This window comes from Procambarus clarkii, chromosome 63 (assembly GCF_040958095.1).
Source record: "Procambarus clarkii isolate CNS0578487 chromosome 63, FALCON_Pclarkii_2.0, whole genome shotgun sequence".
Lineage (NCBI taxonomy): Eukaryota > Metazoa > Arthropoda > Malacostraca > Decapoda > Cambaridae > Procambarus > Procambarus clarkii.
The window spans coordinates 25,169,754-25,187,654 of NC_091212.1; the positions used below are offsets into that span (position 1 = coordinate 25,169,754).

General features: G+C 44.2%; 1 protein-coding gene across 2 annotated transcripts in view; it reads left to right on the forward strand.

Annotated features, from left to right (window-relative positions):
• LOC123769457 (protein O-linked-mannose beta-1,2-N-acetylglucosaminyltransferase 1) overlaps nucleotides 1-17,901 on the forward strand; it is a 234,757-nt gene that overhangs the window by 1,849 nt on the left and 215,007 nt on the right. Inside the window, exon 1 of one of the 2 annotated variants that reach the window (XM_069308810.1) lies at nucleotides 14,500-14,652. The exons of the other annotated variant lie outside the window; for it this stretch is intronic. The gene's annotated coding sequence lies outside the window, so the exon portion shown is untranslated. Of the gene's footprint in view, nucleotides 1-14,499; nucleotides 14,653-17,901 lie in introns of those variants that run through there. 2 annotated transcript variants of the gene reach the window in all.

The following is a 17,901-nucleotide window of genomic DNA, read 5'->3' on the forward strand; positions in this document are numbered from 1 at the left end:
GGTACCAGGTGATACGAAAAGAGAGGACACAGAGACAGGGAGGAGGAGTAGCACTCCTAATAAAGCGGAAATGGAAGTTTGAAGACCTGGGAAATCGAGTTACCAATGAGTGCACAAGCTTCATACATGGAACTCTGACAGTAGATGGGAGGAAGATTGTGATCTTGGTAATCTACAATCCCCCACCAAACAGTAGAAGACCCAGGCAGGAGTATGATGACAACAACAAAGCATGTATAGATGAACTGCAGAAGGCAGCAACACTAGCCCACAGAATGAGAGCGAAGCTGCTGATCATGGGGGACCTAAATCATGGAGAGATAAATTGGGAATCAAGGAATCCCCATGGAGGGGACGAAACGTGGGGAGCAAAATTAGTAGATGTTGTAGACAGGAATTTCCTGACACAACATGTGAAGGAAGACACAAGGGAAAGAGGAGGAGATGCAACGAGCCTATTAGACCTGATTTTCACCCAGAACGTAGAAGATATCGAGAATTTAGAGCATGAAATACCTCTAGGGGCCAGTGACCATTGTGTCCTAGTCTTTGACTACATGATGGAATTCAAACTTATGACCATGGGACAAGAGATCTGGGAAAGGAGAGCTGACTACAGGAAAGGGGACTATAAGAGGATAAGGGACTATCTGGGTGAAGTGCAGTGGGAGGAAGAAATTAGAGGAAAAACAGTCCAAGATATGATGGACCTAGTCATACAGAAATGCCAAGAGGCCGAAGAGAGATTTATACCAACGGTAAAGGGAAAAAATAAGAAGGAATATAATAACCCATGGTTTAATAGACAGTGTCAGGAAGCAAAAATGGCCAGCAGGCGGGAGTGGAGGAAGTACAGAAGACAAAGAACAGAGGACAACAGAAGCAGATACAACAGAGCTAGGAACGATTACATTAACATAAGATGAACATCGGAAAGGGACTATGAGAACGATATTGCAATCAAAGCGAAAAAACAACCTAAGTTACTACACAGTCATATAAGAAGAAAAATGTCGGTGAACGACCAAGTGACAAGACTAAGGAAGACAGAGGGGGCATATACTGAAAGTGACAAGGAAATCTGCGAGGCACTGAATGCCAGTTTCCATGGAGTGTTCACTACCGAGCCTGAGCAGCTCCCATTGTTGGAAGGGGTTACCCTAGATGAAAGACTATCAGATACAGAGGTGACAGCAGAGGAGGTAATGAAACAGTTGACAACTCTAGATGCAACTAAAGCAGTTGGACCAGACAAAGTATCACCGTGGATACTAAAAGAAGCAGCACAGGCCCTCAGCGTGCCTCTGGCAATGATCTTTAATGAGTCACTTATGTCAGGAGAATTGCCCAGTTGCTGGAAGAAGGCAAATGTCGTGCCGATCTTCAAGAAAGGAGATAGGGAGGAGGCACTTAACTACAGACCTGTATCACTGACAAGCATCCCCTGTAAAATACTGGAAAGAATAATTAGGCTACGACTGGTTGCACACCTGGAGAACATTAGGTTTGTGAACAAACATCAACATGGGTTCTGGACAGGGAAATCGTGCCTAACAAACCTTCTGGAATTCTATGATAAAATAACGAGGATAAGACAGGACAGAGATGGTTGGGCAGACTGCATATTTCTGGACTGCCAAAAAGCCTTTGATACAGTACCGCACATGAGACTGCTGTTCAAGCTCGAGAGGCAGGCGGGGGTGGGGGGAAAGGTCCTAGAATGGATAAGGAACTACCTAACAGGAAGGAGCCAAAGAGTTACGGTAAGGGGCGAGAAGTCGGACTGGCGAACAGTAACAAGTGGAGTACCACAAGGATCGGTGCTGGGACCAATTCTATTTCTTGTATATGTTAACGACATGTTTACAGGCGTAGAGTCCTACATGTCGATGTTTGCGGATGATGCAAAGTTGATGAGAAGAGTTGTGACAGATGAGGATTGCAGGATCCTCCAAGAGGACCTGAACAGATTGCAGAGATGGTCAGAGAAATGGCTACTAGAATTCAACACGAGCAAATGTAGAGTTATGGAAATGGGACTAGGAGATAGGAGACCAAAGGGACAGTACACAATGAAGGGGAACAGTCTACCTGTAACGACGCGTGAAAGAGACCTGGGGGTGGACGTAACACCTAATCTATCTCCTGAGGCACATATTTATAGGATAACGACAGCAGCGTACTCTACACTGGCAAAAGTTAGAACATCATTCAGAAACCTAAGTAAGGAGGCATTTAGGGCGCTTTACACTGCCTACGTAAGGCCAGTCTTAGAGTATGCCGCCTCATCATGGAGTCCCCATCTGAAGAAGCATATAATGAAACTGGAAAAGGTTCAGAGGTTTGCAACGAGACTCGTCCCAGAGCTACGAGGGATGGGGTATGAAGAGCGCCTGAGGGAACTGTGCCTTACGACACTAGAAAGAAGTAGGGAGAGGGGGGACATGATAGGAACGTATAAGATACTCAGAGGAATTGACAGAGTGGACATAGACGAAATGTTCACACGGAATAGTAACAGAACGAGAGGACATGGATGGAAGCTTGAAACTCAGATGAGTCACAGAGATGTTAGGAAGTTTTCTTTTAGCGTGAGAGTAGTGGGGAAATGGAATGCACTTCAGGAACAGGTTGTGGAAGCAAATACTATTCATAATTTTAAAACCAGGTATGATAGGGAAATGGGACAGGAGTCATTGCTGTAAACAACCGATGCTCGAAAGGCGGGATCCAAGAGTCAATGCTCGATCCTGCAGACACAACTAGGTGAGTACAACTAGGTGAGTACACACATACAAACACACACACACAACTAGGTGAGTACAACTAGGTGAGTACACACACACACACACACACACACACACACACACACACACACACACACACACACACACACACACACACACACACACACACACACACACACACATGGATGTTACGAAGTTTTCTTTTAGCGTGAGAGTATTGGGAAAATTGAATGAACTTAAGGAACAGGTTGTGGAAGCAAATACTATTCATAATTTTTAAACTAGGTATGATAGGGAAATAGGACCGGAATCATTGCTGTAAACAACCGATGCTCGAAAGGCGGGATCCAAGAGTCAATGCTCGATCCTGCAGACACAAATAGGTGAGTGCAAATAGGTGAACACACACACACACACACACACACACACACACACACACACACACACACACACACACACACACACACACACACACAAACACACACACTGGAGACGGTTGAGAGGCGGGACCAAAGAGCCAGAGCTCAACCCCCGCAAACACAACTAGGTGAGTACAACTAGGTGAGTACACACACACACACACACACACATACACATACACAAATTATGAGGCAAATTTTGAGGAGGATTATGACAGAGGAAGATAGTATGAGGCTACAAAATGACCTAAACAAACTGAACGAATGGTCAAACAAATGGCTACTAAAGTTCAACCTAAGTAAGTGTAAGGTAATGAAACTTGGTGAAGGAAATAGTATGCCAGACACTGGATACTGAATGGGAGATGAAGTCCTTTACGAAACGAACAGAGAGAAAGATCTAGGAGTTGATATCACGTCAAACCTGTCTCCTGAAGCCCACATCAAAAGAATAATATCGGCGGCGTATGCGAGGCTGGCTAACATCAGAACCGCCTTCAGAAACCTGTGTAAGGAATCTTTCAGAACCTTGTATACTACGTATGTAAGACCAATCCTGCAGTATGCGGCCCCAGTATGGAGACCGTATCTTGTCAAGCACAAGACGAAGCTGGAAAAAGTTCAGAAGTATGCCACTAGACTAGTCCCAGAACTAAAAGGCATGTTACGAGAAAAGGCTGAGGGAACTACATCTCACGTCGCTGGAAGACAGAAGAGCCCGGGGAGACATGATCACCACATACAAAACTCTCAGGAAAATTGACAGGGTAGACAAGGATGGATTATTTAACACGGGTGGTACAGCACAAGGGTACACAGGTGGAAGCTGAGTACCCAAATGAGCCACAGTGACATTAGTAAAAACTTTTTCAGTGTCAGAGTAGTTAGTGAATGGAATACACTAGAAAGTGATGTGGTGGAATAAACTTTATTACTAGATGAAGCGGAAGCCTACACGAAGTCAGAGGCTCCGTGTAGTTGCTTGACGTAGTTTCACAGGTATTTGTGCGTTGAGGGAAGATGTTCCAGATACGAGACAGCCAAGGAATGTAATGATTGTTGATATTCTTGAGAAAGAGACAACCATCATGAGGTTATTGAATACCGAGCGTCTTGTGTTGTGGTTGCCAACTTCTGCTTGTCTACGAAGTTTGGCCAGATACGGCACCTTGAGAACATTGGCCTGATACATAACAGTAAGTCCGTCAACATCGCTCTCCAGTGTTGAGGGCTGTGATGTGCTGACCAGTCTAACTACATTAGGTCAAGACTAGAGATGAACCTTCTCCCGAAGTGCTCTACTTTGTCTAGTATTCGCATAAATGATAGAGGGTAGCCGGCCATGCCTGAGAACCGTGCATGCTCAAGATGGGAGCGAATATGTGCTTCATTGAAAGTTTTGCAACCCCTGCTGACCTTGACCTTGACCTTGAGGTGCTTCCGGGGCTCAGCGTCCCCGCGGCCTGGTCGTCGACCAGGCCTCCAGGTTGCTGGACTGATCAACCAGGCTGTTGGACGCTGCTGCTCGCAGCCTGACGTATGAGTCACAGCCCGGTTGATCAGGTATCCTTTGCAGGTGCTTATCCAGTTCTCTCTTGAACACTGTGAGGGGTCGGCCAGTTATGCCCCTTATGTGTAGCGGAAGTGTGTTGAACAGTCTCGGGCCTCTGATGTTGATGTAGTTCTCTCTCAGAGTACCTGTTGCACCTCTGCTTTTCAACGGGGGTATTCTGCACGTCCTGCCATGTCTTCTGGTCTCATGTGATGTTATTTCTGTGTGCAGGTTTGGGACCAGCCCCTCAATTATTTTCCACGTATAGATTATTATGTATCTCTCCCGCCTGCGCTCAAGGGAATACAGATTTAGGCTCTTTAGTCGGTCTTTCTAGTTTAGATTTTTTACTGAGTGGATTCTAGCAGTAAAGGATCTCTGCACGCTCTTTCCAGCTTTGAAAGGGGCTGTCATTGTGCAGCAGTACTCCACTCTAGAGAACACTAGAGAGTACTTCACTCTAGAGAGCTCTACCTTCTGCTGTCGAGAAGGTATGAAATGTTTCATAGAACTGTAAGTTTCTCGGCTGTTTTATTTGCTATTTTTAATATTTGGCTCTTCATTGTCTTTAAAGAGTCAAACTTCATTCCCAAGATGTCATTTTCGTTACCGAGCACTAGATGTTTTCCATCTGTCAGTATGCTTGTCCCAGGTCCAGCAAATGTAACCTGTCCTCATTTACTCTAGGAAGAAATTGCTGTAATTTGTGATTAATGAGCCTCGTTACAACTGGCATTTCCAATTGTATATGTAAAGGTTAGAGTGCAAACATCAGCATAGGCTAGAGTTCTAGGAATGAGGTGTATTATTAGATCGTCGAAGAAGACATTTCACAGCAAAGGCCCAAGCACACTGCTCTGTGGTACACTGCCAACAGTTGAATGGCATTCAGATTTGTTCCATTTAGGATCACCCTTGGGGTACGTTGTTGAAGACAGTCCTTAGCTGTAAAAGATGGAACTTGAGATACCCAGTACTTAAAGCTCAGCCAGCAGATCATAGTGCCATATCCGGCCCAACGCACCTACGCAGCAACAACAGCTAATCTTTGTTATGCAGTGATTGATGCCACTTTATGGAGAGGTTTGTCAAAAGATGACCATTTCTACACTTACTCTCTAGATATAGACGGTGGGAGGGCGTGGGCTGCTCGTAGGCTTCACACAGCATTGTCTCGCCTCTTATGGCTTGTTTGGGTATCTGGCAGCCAGTGGGTATGAGTGTGTAGGTGGGAGAGTGTACGTGGGAGAGTGGAGGTGTAGGATTATATGTGTAGGGGGTGTTGGTGAGAGAGTAGATGGGGGATATGGGAGAGTAGGTGTAAGTATAAGAGTGTAGGTGTTAATATGAGAGTGTAGATGTGGGCGTGAGAATAAAAAGTGGTCTTACCTGGTACCCTTGAGCCGCCCCCTGATCATCACCACAATGTTCCCTCCCTCCCTACCCATTCCCATCCCCCCTGCCCATCCCTCATCCCCCATCCTCCCCCTCCGCTTCACCCCCCCCCCACCCCCATCACCAACCTGGGGTCTCCGCCGCTCGAGCCGGTGTTCTCAAGTTTACAAACACTGGATCTTAGAAACCTTCGTCGCACTGTTACAACTGATTGTTGTTTGTGAAAAATTGGAAAACCATCGAGTGGTGATGGCTGTTAACTGAATGTGATTGTTGTTAACGGAGTCCTAGTGGAGTATCAGCCATTTATAGGGATTATACCATCATCGCTTTATACATTATGAAGTTAGATTTCTTGGTTTAAGTTAGAGTAGACTACATTATGTTCGCTCGTTAGTGGGTTAAAGTGTCCAATTAACATTTTGCTTGAAGCGCAAGGTTTTGTAAATATTTTAACAGTAAGATTCGTTCCGAGTCACATAGAGATAACCTTGGCGAGGGCCGTTGGGACGAAACTCGGCCTACAGACAGGCGACTTTCACCCGTGACCCTGAACGAACATAATAGGAATGGTGATACTCATGCTCGGCTTCTGTTACATTTTCATAAATTTTCTTTTTTTTTTCTTTTCCATTGAATCTGTTTTGATACTTAGATCTAATGCAGCCAAACCTTACCTAGCCCAGTCTAACACAGTCTAACCTAACGTAACTAACCTACCCTACAGTTGGCTGGCCTTCGTTAACGTAGCCTATGAGCCCATATGACCTCCGGTTTATCTTGTATGTTGATTAAAAAAATTCCTGGGTTAGTCTTAGTCAGCATAGTTTCAAGTATGTAATATTTCATGCAAGGGAATTAGACTCCAGATTCTTATGTGTAAACATCCCTGGATCTCCCCCTTTTGGCCAGGTCAGAGGTCAGTCACACACGTAATTAATAACTCCTCTCTTGAAGAGTGTATGGTGAATGTCAAACAAGCTTATTGAAATATTTCTTGAGTGTTTGTACACGTGTGGCTGATCTCTTACATTCTTGGGGTAGGTAGCAACAGCAGATCTCCCTCCTCCCCCCCCTGTGGGGGTTGTATATAGAGGTCCTGTAGGGACTTAGGAAGGACAGAGTGTCGGACACCGGGGTCCAGAGAGGGCTGTGAAGAACATCTCAGCCAGGGAGAGACAGAGGTCTTAAGATAATGTGGTGATCTCTGAGGTTTTGTTCCATGTCCAAATTTCTTAACTTTTTGCCAGTGTTAGAGTAGGATTTATAAGTGGTGATTGACATAATTTTGGTCTTTAATAAACTCATGTTAAATTTCCCGTCTGTGTCAATTGTTGAACCCTCTTAGCCTTTTGGATATAGTGGCTGACAACCATTTTCATAATTAATGACAGTCATAGAAAGTACTCTCCAAGTCAAGCAATGTTTCTTGCCTCGTTGCTTGATATAGTCTCAATGGTCAAAGGCAGATGGTGGCAGCGTATTTAATCCTGGGTTAACATTTCCTTTTGTTGGCAGTGTACCTTTGGTTCCGGTGTAACCATCATATGTCAGCTCACATTACCGTGTTCGATAGCAGTGTTGCCCAAGTGCAACCGATGGGGAAGTGTTACTCAGGATAAGTAGTGTGTACATTATTAGTTTAGTATCCATTATAGTGGTGTTACAAAAGAGCGGTGTTACAGCCTATGGTAATTTTGTCCTAAACTAGTCTATGATCTTATTACTATAAATAGCCTAAAATAGCCTGATCCTATTTTAGACCTAGGTTAACCTATGTTGACCAGACCACACACTAGAAGGTGAAGGGACGACGACGTTTCGGTCCGTCCTAGGCCATTCTCAAGTCGATTCATACAATCGACTTGAGAATGGCCCAAGACGGACCTAAACGTCGTCGTCCCTTCCCTTCTAGTGTGTGGTCTGGTCAACATACTTTAGCCACGTTATTGTGACTCATCGCCTGCATTGGTTAACCTATGATAACTTAACCTAGCAAAGCGTTCCCTTATCATGGCGTTTTGTCCTTGTTTTTAATGGTGAATGCACAGTACTACACAGTAAAGTGTGTTGTGACTAGGTTAGGCTATACATTTTGCTTCGTTTATTCAAAGTTAGGCTGTAAATTGTGGTCAATTTAGGCCCTGTATTTTACTCGTAGGCTTATCTTGATAATAACTAGTGACACTGTTCTGCCATGTGAAATTATCTATTTTCACTGTAGAGCTTGAATAGCTGAGTACATATACTCCTTCTCTGTAAAGTAGCAGTATAAGTATACACGGGTGTATACACAGCCATACGTCCATACAGGTGTGAGGTGCCACATTGCCTTCCTTCGTGTATGGAGACGCCGCCATATACAGTTATAAATGTAAATATGATCTCTTGGTTCTAGGTCTCACGTATTTATATTTTGATATATTTACTGGCATTTGTGAAATATTACATCTTCAAGGTGTCGGAAAATCCGACACCATTTAATAATCATACAGATAATAGCTGTATTACCAACAAGTTACCCATAGAAAACGTAACTTGTAGTGGAATTTCCGTCTAAAGAAAACGGGATATCATCACCACATACTATTATAATTCACCAGCTATTTTGCTGGGAATTATTCTTAAATACATTAGTCTTTGGACTTTACCATCATAAAAACATCTTATATAAATTAACTTAATTATCAATATTAAAGTAGAGTAAATGTGACCCTTCTATCACTTTCTGACATGTGGACAAAGTAGGCCAGGCGTGAGTGAGGAAGGAGGCAGCCATGGTTGTGTCACCTCCGAGACGTTTTGGAGCAAATTCGGCTCCTATCATTCTGGACAATGTCGGCCAGTAACGTCAATGGAATGGAGTGTTAAACAGCCATTGTTTATATTGAGACCAGAGGCTCACACGGGAGCAAATACGGCTCCTGTTAATTTTACTTGGACGTAGTGTTATGGAAACCAAAGGTACCATCTCCAACACGATGTCTACAATTCAAGTTAAGTCTATCCGAAACCCGTTTATCATTCATTTATGGCCATTAATGTCAGGATATAGGGTGACCCGGTTAGATCGCGAAATCGCCTCAAACTAAAGGTAATTAAGCCAGGTCTTCATGTTCCATGTACTGTATAGTGTTTTCTCTGATATAGCTTGTCATATATAGGATTCTGGCTTCACAGCTAGCGCACTTTTGACAGGTCAAGACGAGGATGCAAGATTTGTGCACCAGTTACTGGGTGATATGGAAGCTACCTCAAAGAGGATAATTTGGTGTCTACACCCTAGTTATACCTGGTGGACTAACCTGCTGTACTATAAGATAAGGTACCTCATCAATGTATGTAGCTATTACTGTAGTTTGATTGGCTGCATATATATAAACTAATAAACCCCCCCCCCTAATGTGTAGAGGATCGATTTGTGAGATTGAGATTATCGCAGAAATACAGTCCACTCATTATTATACAAATTGCTATCGAAGTATATAAATTAACGTAAATATAAATTCATATAAATTAAATAAATATAAATCTCACAGGTCGGTTCCCACATTATTTGGTCCTTCGAAACCGAATTATTTGGACCTTCGGAACCGGAATATTCGGTCCTTTGAACCCACATTTGGTCATCTTAGTACCGGATGAACCAGTTAACCAGTGGATTCATTAAATAAACTAGTGCAGTGTTATTTAAACAAAGGCCAGCCAGTCAAAGACGGAAGCGTAGCCTCGAGGGAGCTCAGGAGCCTCCCTCAGTTCAGATCTGCCTCATCAGCGGTTTCATGCACACCCACAGATATTTGGTGGCGTGTTATTTCGTGAAATGACAGCGCTAATATAGAAGCCAGCCTAATTAGTGACTGTGTCTTCGCGATATTGTTCACGGATTTCGTGGTGTTACATTTCGCGAGAGATTATCTACGAATTTTGTGGACTTTATTTCGCGAGGTCACTAATAACATTTAATACTTCTAGATAATATTAGAAGTTTCATAGAGGCTAATTAAGAGGCTATTATCAATAATTGTGTATATTATTTCTCCAAATAGAGAATTATTTAATATATATTGCACTAGTGTTCTCAATATAATATTTACTAATTGCCAACCCACAACAGGGTAGGATATTAACCATTGACTAGTTGAACTATTATCGTTCATCCTAGTCCCATTATTACCATAGTCAGTTGTACTATATTCAATAATCTATCACCATTAATGATTGGTCCAGACCCTATTTTGGGTGTAATTTTTATCAACTCGAGTTGAGTTGTATATATAATAATTTACTTATGATCATTACACCTTTGAGTGATTAATTAGTGTCTCTACCATCCTAGGGTGATATAGAAGAGCTAACCTAAAGGTACTTCCAGTGACACTGGTTTATCACTCAAATCATTAGTGTGTATGATTGTATATATATAATGTGTATTAATTTTAAGTGCTAACCTCTAGTAGAGGTAGGATTATTGCCTAGTGAGTTTAGAATTTACCCTAGGCTACCATCAGTGTTTGTTCAGTATTATGAGCAGCCCAAGTACAAGTCCCACAAGGCTTCACCAACGAGCCAGTATGGATAATGCAGGGAGAATGAAAAGAACCCTTGCAGGTCTTAAAGGCCATTTAACAAGACAGATCAAGAAATGTGAAGATTTGTCACAACAATCTCAAGTTGATTATGCTGACCTGGAAAGCTATTATCAAGCAGCTGCAGGTAAATTTGAGCAAATCAAATGCCAAATGGCTGTCCTTGTGGGGACAGACTACTACCATCAATTCATTGGTAGCCCTACTAAATATCAGGGCATAACCATGTTAAACTCTGCAGGAGGTAAATTACTCTCAGGCCCAGTATCAAGCCTGAGGAGACCTATGCCTGCAGATAAACAATACCAATAGAAATCTAAATTTGTCAGCTGATTATATTTCTCCAGTAGCATTATACTAAGGAGATTACAGCTGACTATAGTAACAGAGGTTGATGTTAGTATCATCATTTAAAGCTGGAGATGAGTTCATGAGGCCTCAGTGGCAAATCAGTGAACAGTAGCCTAAAACAGCTACAAGTCACTGCGACCAATGTCACTGAACCCACTGCTGTCTCAGAACCATACTTTACTTTAATGATGAGCTATTCAATCTTCTGAATCAATTAACTAAATTAAACCCCAATAAATCTGATGACTGATTTGATACATTTATTATTTAATCAAGATGTATTCCACGGGCCTCAGTGTTTATATATCAGTGACCAGTTACCTGAAGAAACTTCAAGTTATATCTAATGTCACTAATCTCACTGCAGTTCCTGAATCATACTTGACTGTAGTACTTGATCACATTCAGTCTTCTGGGTTAAATAATATGTAATAAGGCTTGAATATTAGCCTTTCAAGAGTTGACAGGGAAATGAAATCGCATTAGACTTCTAACCCCTGCAACTCTAGTACGGGACATCCGTCCTGTACGAACAGACGCACAAATGTGTGATTACTAACTATAATTCGAAGGAGGAGTATCGGTGTTCGTCTGTTCTAAAGAGGACTTCGACCCGTGAGCAGCCCCCTGGGGAATTATGTCGGAAAATCCGACACCATTTAATAATCATACAGATAATAGCTGTATTACCAACAAGTTACCCATAGAAAACGTAACTTGTAGTGGAATTTCCGTCTAAAGAAAACGGGATATCATCACCACATACTATTATAATTCACCAGCTATTTTGCTGGGAATTATTCTTAAATACATTAGTCTTTGGACTTTACCATCATAAAAACATCTTATATAAATTAACTTAATTATCAATATTAAAGTAGAGTAAATGTGACCCTTCTATCACTTTCTGACATGTGGACAAAGTAGGCCAGGCGTGAGTGAGGAAGGAGGCAGCCATGGTTGTGTCACCTCCGAGACGTTTTGGAGCAAATTCGGCTCCTATCATTCTGGACAATGTCGGCCAGTAACGTCAATGGAATGGAGTGTTAAACAGCCATTGTTTATATTGAGACCAGAGGCTCACACGGGAGCAAATACGGCTCCTGTTAATTTTACTTGGACGTAGTGTTATGGAAACCAAAGGTACCATCTCCAACACGATGTCTACAATTCAAGTTAAGTCTATCCGAAACCCGTTTATCATTCATTTATGGCCATTAATGTCAGGATATAGGGTGACCCGGTTAGATCGCGAAATCGCCTCAAACTAAAGGTAATTAAGCCAGGTCTTCATGTTCCATGTACTGTATAGTGTTTTCTCTGATATAGCTTGTCATATATAGGATTCTGGCTTCACAGCTAGCGCACTTTTGACAGGTCAAGACGAGGATGCAAGATTTGTGCACCAGTTACTGGGTGATATGGAAGCTACCTCAAAGAGGATAATTTGGTGTCTACACCCTAGTTATACCTGGTGGACTAACCTGCTGTACTATAAGATAAGGAACCTCATCAATGTATGTAGCTATTACTGTAGTTTGATTGGCTGCATATATATAAACTAATAAACCCCCCCCCCCCCTAATGTGTAGAGGATCGATTTGTGAGATTATGAGATTATTGCAGAAATACAGTCCACTTATCATTATACAAATTGCTATCGAAGTATATAAATTAACGTAAATATAAATTCATATAAATTAAATAAATATAAATCTCACAGGTCGGTTCCCACACAAGGTGTAAATAGTTGATAATATTGGTGGCGGCGGGCCGCGGGGACGTTGATGCTGGGAGCCAAGGTCTGGTATAGTCACCGATGGCACCTTACACCCACACACTTCGGAGAGAGTTCATACTCCTTATCACAAATACTGTAATGTCAAGGTATAAACAAATTCTGACACAGCTTTCCATGTGTCTATAATTCAGTCTATCCTCCTAAAGTGATAGTAATTATAGCATTATTCGACCAAACGTCCCAATGTGTACTATAGGACCCTTGAGTGTTCACATTTTGTATTGAATTATCCCAAATGACATTCTGTTATCAAGTCGGCTGCATTCAAGTTGGAAATGTAACTAAATGGATCTGTCCTAGCAATCCTAGGTCCAATTTACGCTAACTTAGGCCTAATATAGTACATATATATGCTCTACTAGGCCTAGGAAAGTGGGTTTCAGCTTTTTTTTCTCACACCTATAATTATATACCATACCTTTGTCATAAATATTGTTCCATGAGCGTGCGTATTAATTTACGTAACCTATCTCTAAGTGTCCCACAGCCCTAGAAGTCCTACACTGATTCTTGGTCCCCTAATTACAGGATAGTGGGATACAAAGTAATAAGTATGTCGAGTCACTTGTGACTGTTGTTCTAGAGCTGTAGGAGGAGGGCTTGTAGAGTAAGGCTCAACCTTCCTAGGTTGGACTTACTATTTATATCTGCAGAATCGAGCTATTTGCTCTTGGTCCCCGCCATTCTAACCAATATATTTTCCTCTATTATGTCTACTACATATGTTTCTCTCTAACACACATCCCCAGGAAGCAGCCCGTAGGAGCTGTCAAACACCCATTTATCTATTTACGGCTAGATGAACAGATGCATCAGGGTGAAAGAAACTGCCCATTTGTTTCTGCCTCTGCCGGGGATCGAACCCGGGCCCTTAGATCTACAACCCCAGAGCGCTGTCCACTCACCCCTAAGGCCCCCCACCTCACGGGTGTACTCACCTAGTTGTACTCACCTAGCTGTGCTTTCCGGGGCCGAGCCCCGGCCTCCGGTCCCGCCTCTCAACCGTCAGTCAACAGGTGTACAGGTTCCTGAGCCTATTGGGCTCTATCATATATACACTTGAAACTGTGAATGGAGTCTGTCTATACCACATCACTTCCTAATGCATTCCATTTATTAACTACTCAGACACTAAAAAAATGATTTATAATGTCTTTATGGATCATTTGGCCACTCAATTTCCACCTGTGTCTATATGGTACCCACTGTGGTGAGCCTGTGTAGTTAGGGATATTCTCCAGTATGCTTCTCAATGATCTGTTCCTATGATCATTCGACAAATCTATCTAGCCACTTATATATTGATCAGTATTTCCATCCATCTACTCGTCCTACCACCCGCCCTGCTAACCATGCGCTTATCCGTACCTTCCTGCATCCATCCATCCAGCCATCCATCCATCCATCCATCCATCCAGCCATCCATCTAGCCAGTCTGCCAGCCAGCCATCCATCCATCTAGCCAGTCTGCCAGCCATCCATCCATCCATCCATCCATCCATCCATCCATCCATCCATCCATCCATCCATCCATCCATCCATCCATGCAGCCATCCATCCAGCCAGCCAGCCAGCCAGCCAGCCAGCCAGCCATCCAGCCATCCAGCCATCCAGCCAGACTATCCTCTCCCTCCTCACAGTAGCGTATCCCGCGCCGGGTAAGGCAGCCACACCGGCCTCACTTTAACTTAAGGAGATGATGACACGCGTCAACTACAGTTCTCGGAAGGTGTATGTGTGTCACCGGCCAGTTTCCCCTCTGCTGCTACTGCCGTCTAGGGTGCTACTCCAGCTGCTCGTATGTTACTGCTGCTCCAGCTGCTCTTATGTTACTGCTGCTCCAGCTGCTCTTATGTTACTGCTACTCCAGCTGCTCGTATGTTACTGCTGCTCCAGCTGCTCTTATGTTACTGCTGCTCCAGCTGCTCTTATGTTACTGCTGCTCCAGCTGCTCGTATGTTACTGCTGCTCCAGCTGCTCTTATGTTACTGCTGCTCCAGCTGCTCGTATGCTATTGATCCAGCTGCTCTTATGTTACTACTGCAGCTGCTCTTATGTTACTGCTGCTCCAGCTGCTCTTATGTTACTGCTGCTCCAGCTGCTCTTATGTTACTGCTGCTCCAGCTGCTCGTATGTTACTGCTGCTCCAGCTGCTCTTATGTTACTGCTGCTCCAGCTGCTCGTATGTTACTGCTGCCTCCAGCTGCTCTTATGTTACTGCTACTCCAGCTGCTCTTATGTTACTGCTGCTCCAGCTGCTCTTATGTTACTGCTGCTCCAGCTGCTCGTATGTTACTGCTGCTCCAGCTGCTCGTATGTTACTGCTGCTCCAGCTGCTCTTATGTTACTGCTGCTCCAGCTGCTCGTATGTTACTGCTGCTCCAGCTGCTCGTATGTTACTGCTGCTCCAGCTGCTCTTATGTTACTGCTGCTCCAGCTGCTCGTATGTTACTGCTGCTCCAGCTGCTCGTATGTTACTGCTGCTCCAGCTGCTCGTATGTTACTGCTACTCCAGCTGCTCGTATGTTACTGCTGCTCCAGCTGCTCGTATGTTACTGCTGCTCCAGCTGCTCTTATGTTACTGCTGCTCCAGCTGCTCGTATGTTACTGCTGCTCCAGCTGCTCGTATGTTACTGCTACTCCAGCTGCTCTTATGTTACTGCTGCTCCAGCTGCTCGTATGTTACTGCTGCTCCAGCTGCTCGTATGTTACTGCTGCTCCAGCTGCTCGTATGTTACTGCTGCTCCAGCTGCTCGTATGTTACTGCTGTTCCAGCTGCTCTTATGTTACTGCTGCTCCAGCTGCTCTTATGTTACTGCTGCTCCAGCTGCTCTTATGTTACTGCTGCTCCAGCTGCTCTTATGTTACTGCTGCTCCAGCTGCTCTTATGTTACTGCTGCTCCAGCTGCTCGTATGTTACTGCTGCTCCAGCTGCTCTTATGTTACTGCTGCTCCAGCTGCTCGTATGTTACTGCTGCTCCAGCTGCTCGTATGTTACTGCTGCTCCAGCTGCTCGTATGTTACTGCTACTCCAGCTGCTCTTATGTTACTGCTGCTCCAGCTGCTCGTATGTTACTGCTGCTCCAGCTGCTCTTATGTTACTGCTGCTCCAGCTGCTCTTATGTTACTGCTGCTCCAGCTGCTCGTATGTTACTGCTGCTCCAGCTGCTCGTATGTTACTGCTACTCCAGCTGCTCGTATGTTACTGCTGCTCCAGCTGCTCTTATGTTACTGCTGCTCCAGCTGCTCGTATGTTACTGCTGCTCCAGCTGCTCTTATGTTACTGCTGCTCCAGCTGCTCTTATGTTACTGCTGCTCCAGCTGCTCGTATGTTACTGCTACTCCAGCTGCTCTTATGCTACTGCTCCAGCTGCTTTTATGCTACTGCTGCAGCTGCTCTTATGTTACTACTGCAACTGCTCTTATGTTACTACTGCAGCTGCTCTTATGTTACTACTGCAGCTGCTCTTATGCTACTGTTGCAGCTTCTCTTATGCTACTGCTCCAGCTGCTCTTATGCTACTGCTCCAGCTGCTCGTATGCTACTGCTCCAGCTGCTCGTATGCTACTGCTCCAGCTGCTTTTATGCTACTGCTGCAGCTGCTCTTATGTTACTACTGCAGCTGCTCTTATGCTACTGCTCCAGCTGCTTTTATGCTACTGCTGCACCTGCTCTTATGTTACTGCTCCAGCTGCTCTTATGCTACTGTTGCAGCTTCTCTTATGCTACTGCTCCAGCTGCTCTTATGCTACTGCTCCAGCTGCTCGTATGCTACTGCTCCAGCTGTTCTTATGCTACTGCTCCAGCTGCTTTTATGCTACTGCTGCAACTGCTCTTATGCTACTGCTACAGCTCTTCGTATGCTACTGCTGCAGCTGCTCTTATGCTACTGTTGCAGCTGCTCTTATGCTACTGTTCCAGCTGCTCGTATGCTACTGCTCCAGCTGCTAATGTGCTACTGCTTCAGCTTCTCGAATGCAACTGCTCCAGCTGCTCTTATGCTACTGCTCCAGCTGCTCGTATGCTACTGCTGCAGCTGCTCGTATGCTACTGCTCCAGCTGCTCTTATGCTACTGCTCTAGCTGCTCTTATGCTACTGTTCCAGCTGCTCGTATGCTACTGCTCCAGCTGCTAATGTGCTACTGATTCAGCTTCTCGAATGCTACTGCTCCAGCTGCTCTTATGCTACTGCTCCAGCTGCTCGTATGCTACTGCTGCAGCTGCTCGTATGCTACTGCTCCAGCTGCTCTTATGATACTGCTCTAGCTGTTCTTACGCTTCTGTTTCAGCTGCTCGTATGCTACTGCTCCAGCTGCTCCTATGCTACTGCTCTAGCTGTTCTTACGCTTCTGTTTCAGCTGCTCGTATGCTACTGCTCCAGCTGCTCTTATTCTACTGCTGCGGCTGCTCTTATGCTACTGCTCCAGCTGCTTCTATGCTACTGCTCCAGCTGTTCTTATGCTACTGCTGTAGCTGCTCTTATGCTACTGCTCCAGCTGCTCTTATTCTACTGCTCCAGCTGCTCTTATGTTACTGCTGCAGCTGCTCTTATGCTACTGCTCCAGTTGCTCTTATTCTACTGCTGCAGCTGTTCGTATGCTACTGCTGCAGCTGCTCGTATGCTTCTGTTGCAGCTGCTCTTATGCTTCTGTTGCAGCTGCTCTTATGCTACTGCTCCAGCTGCTCTTATGCTACTGCTCCAGTTGCTCCTATGCTACTGCTCCAGCTTCTCTCATGCTACTATTGCAGCTGCTCTTATGGTACTGCTGCAGCTGCTCTTTTGCTTCTGTTGCAGTTGCTCCTATGTTACTGTTGCAGCTGTCCTTATGCTACTTCTACAGCTGCTCGTATGCTACTTCTGCAGCTGTTCATACGCTACTGCTTCAGCTTTTCTTATGCTACTGCTCCAACTTTTCTTATGCTGCTGCTGCAGCTGCTCGTATGCTACTGCTGTTACGACTCTGGGTTCCTTAGATGGAAACCAGAGGTCAATTTGAGCTCTAAATAATTACTATACATTAATTTATAGAATTGGATCATGTGAGA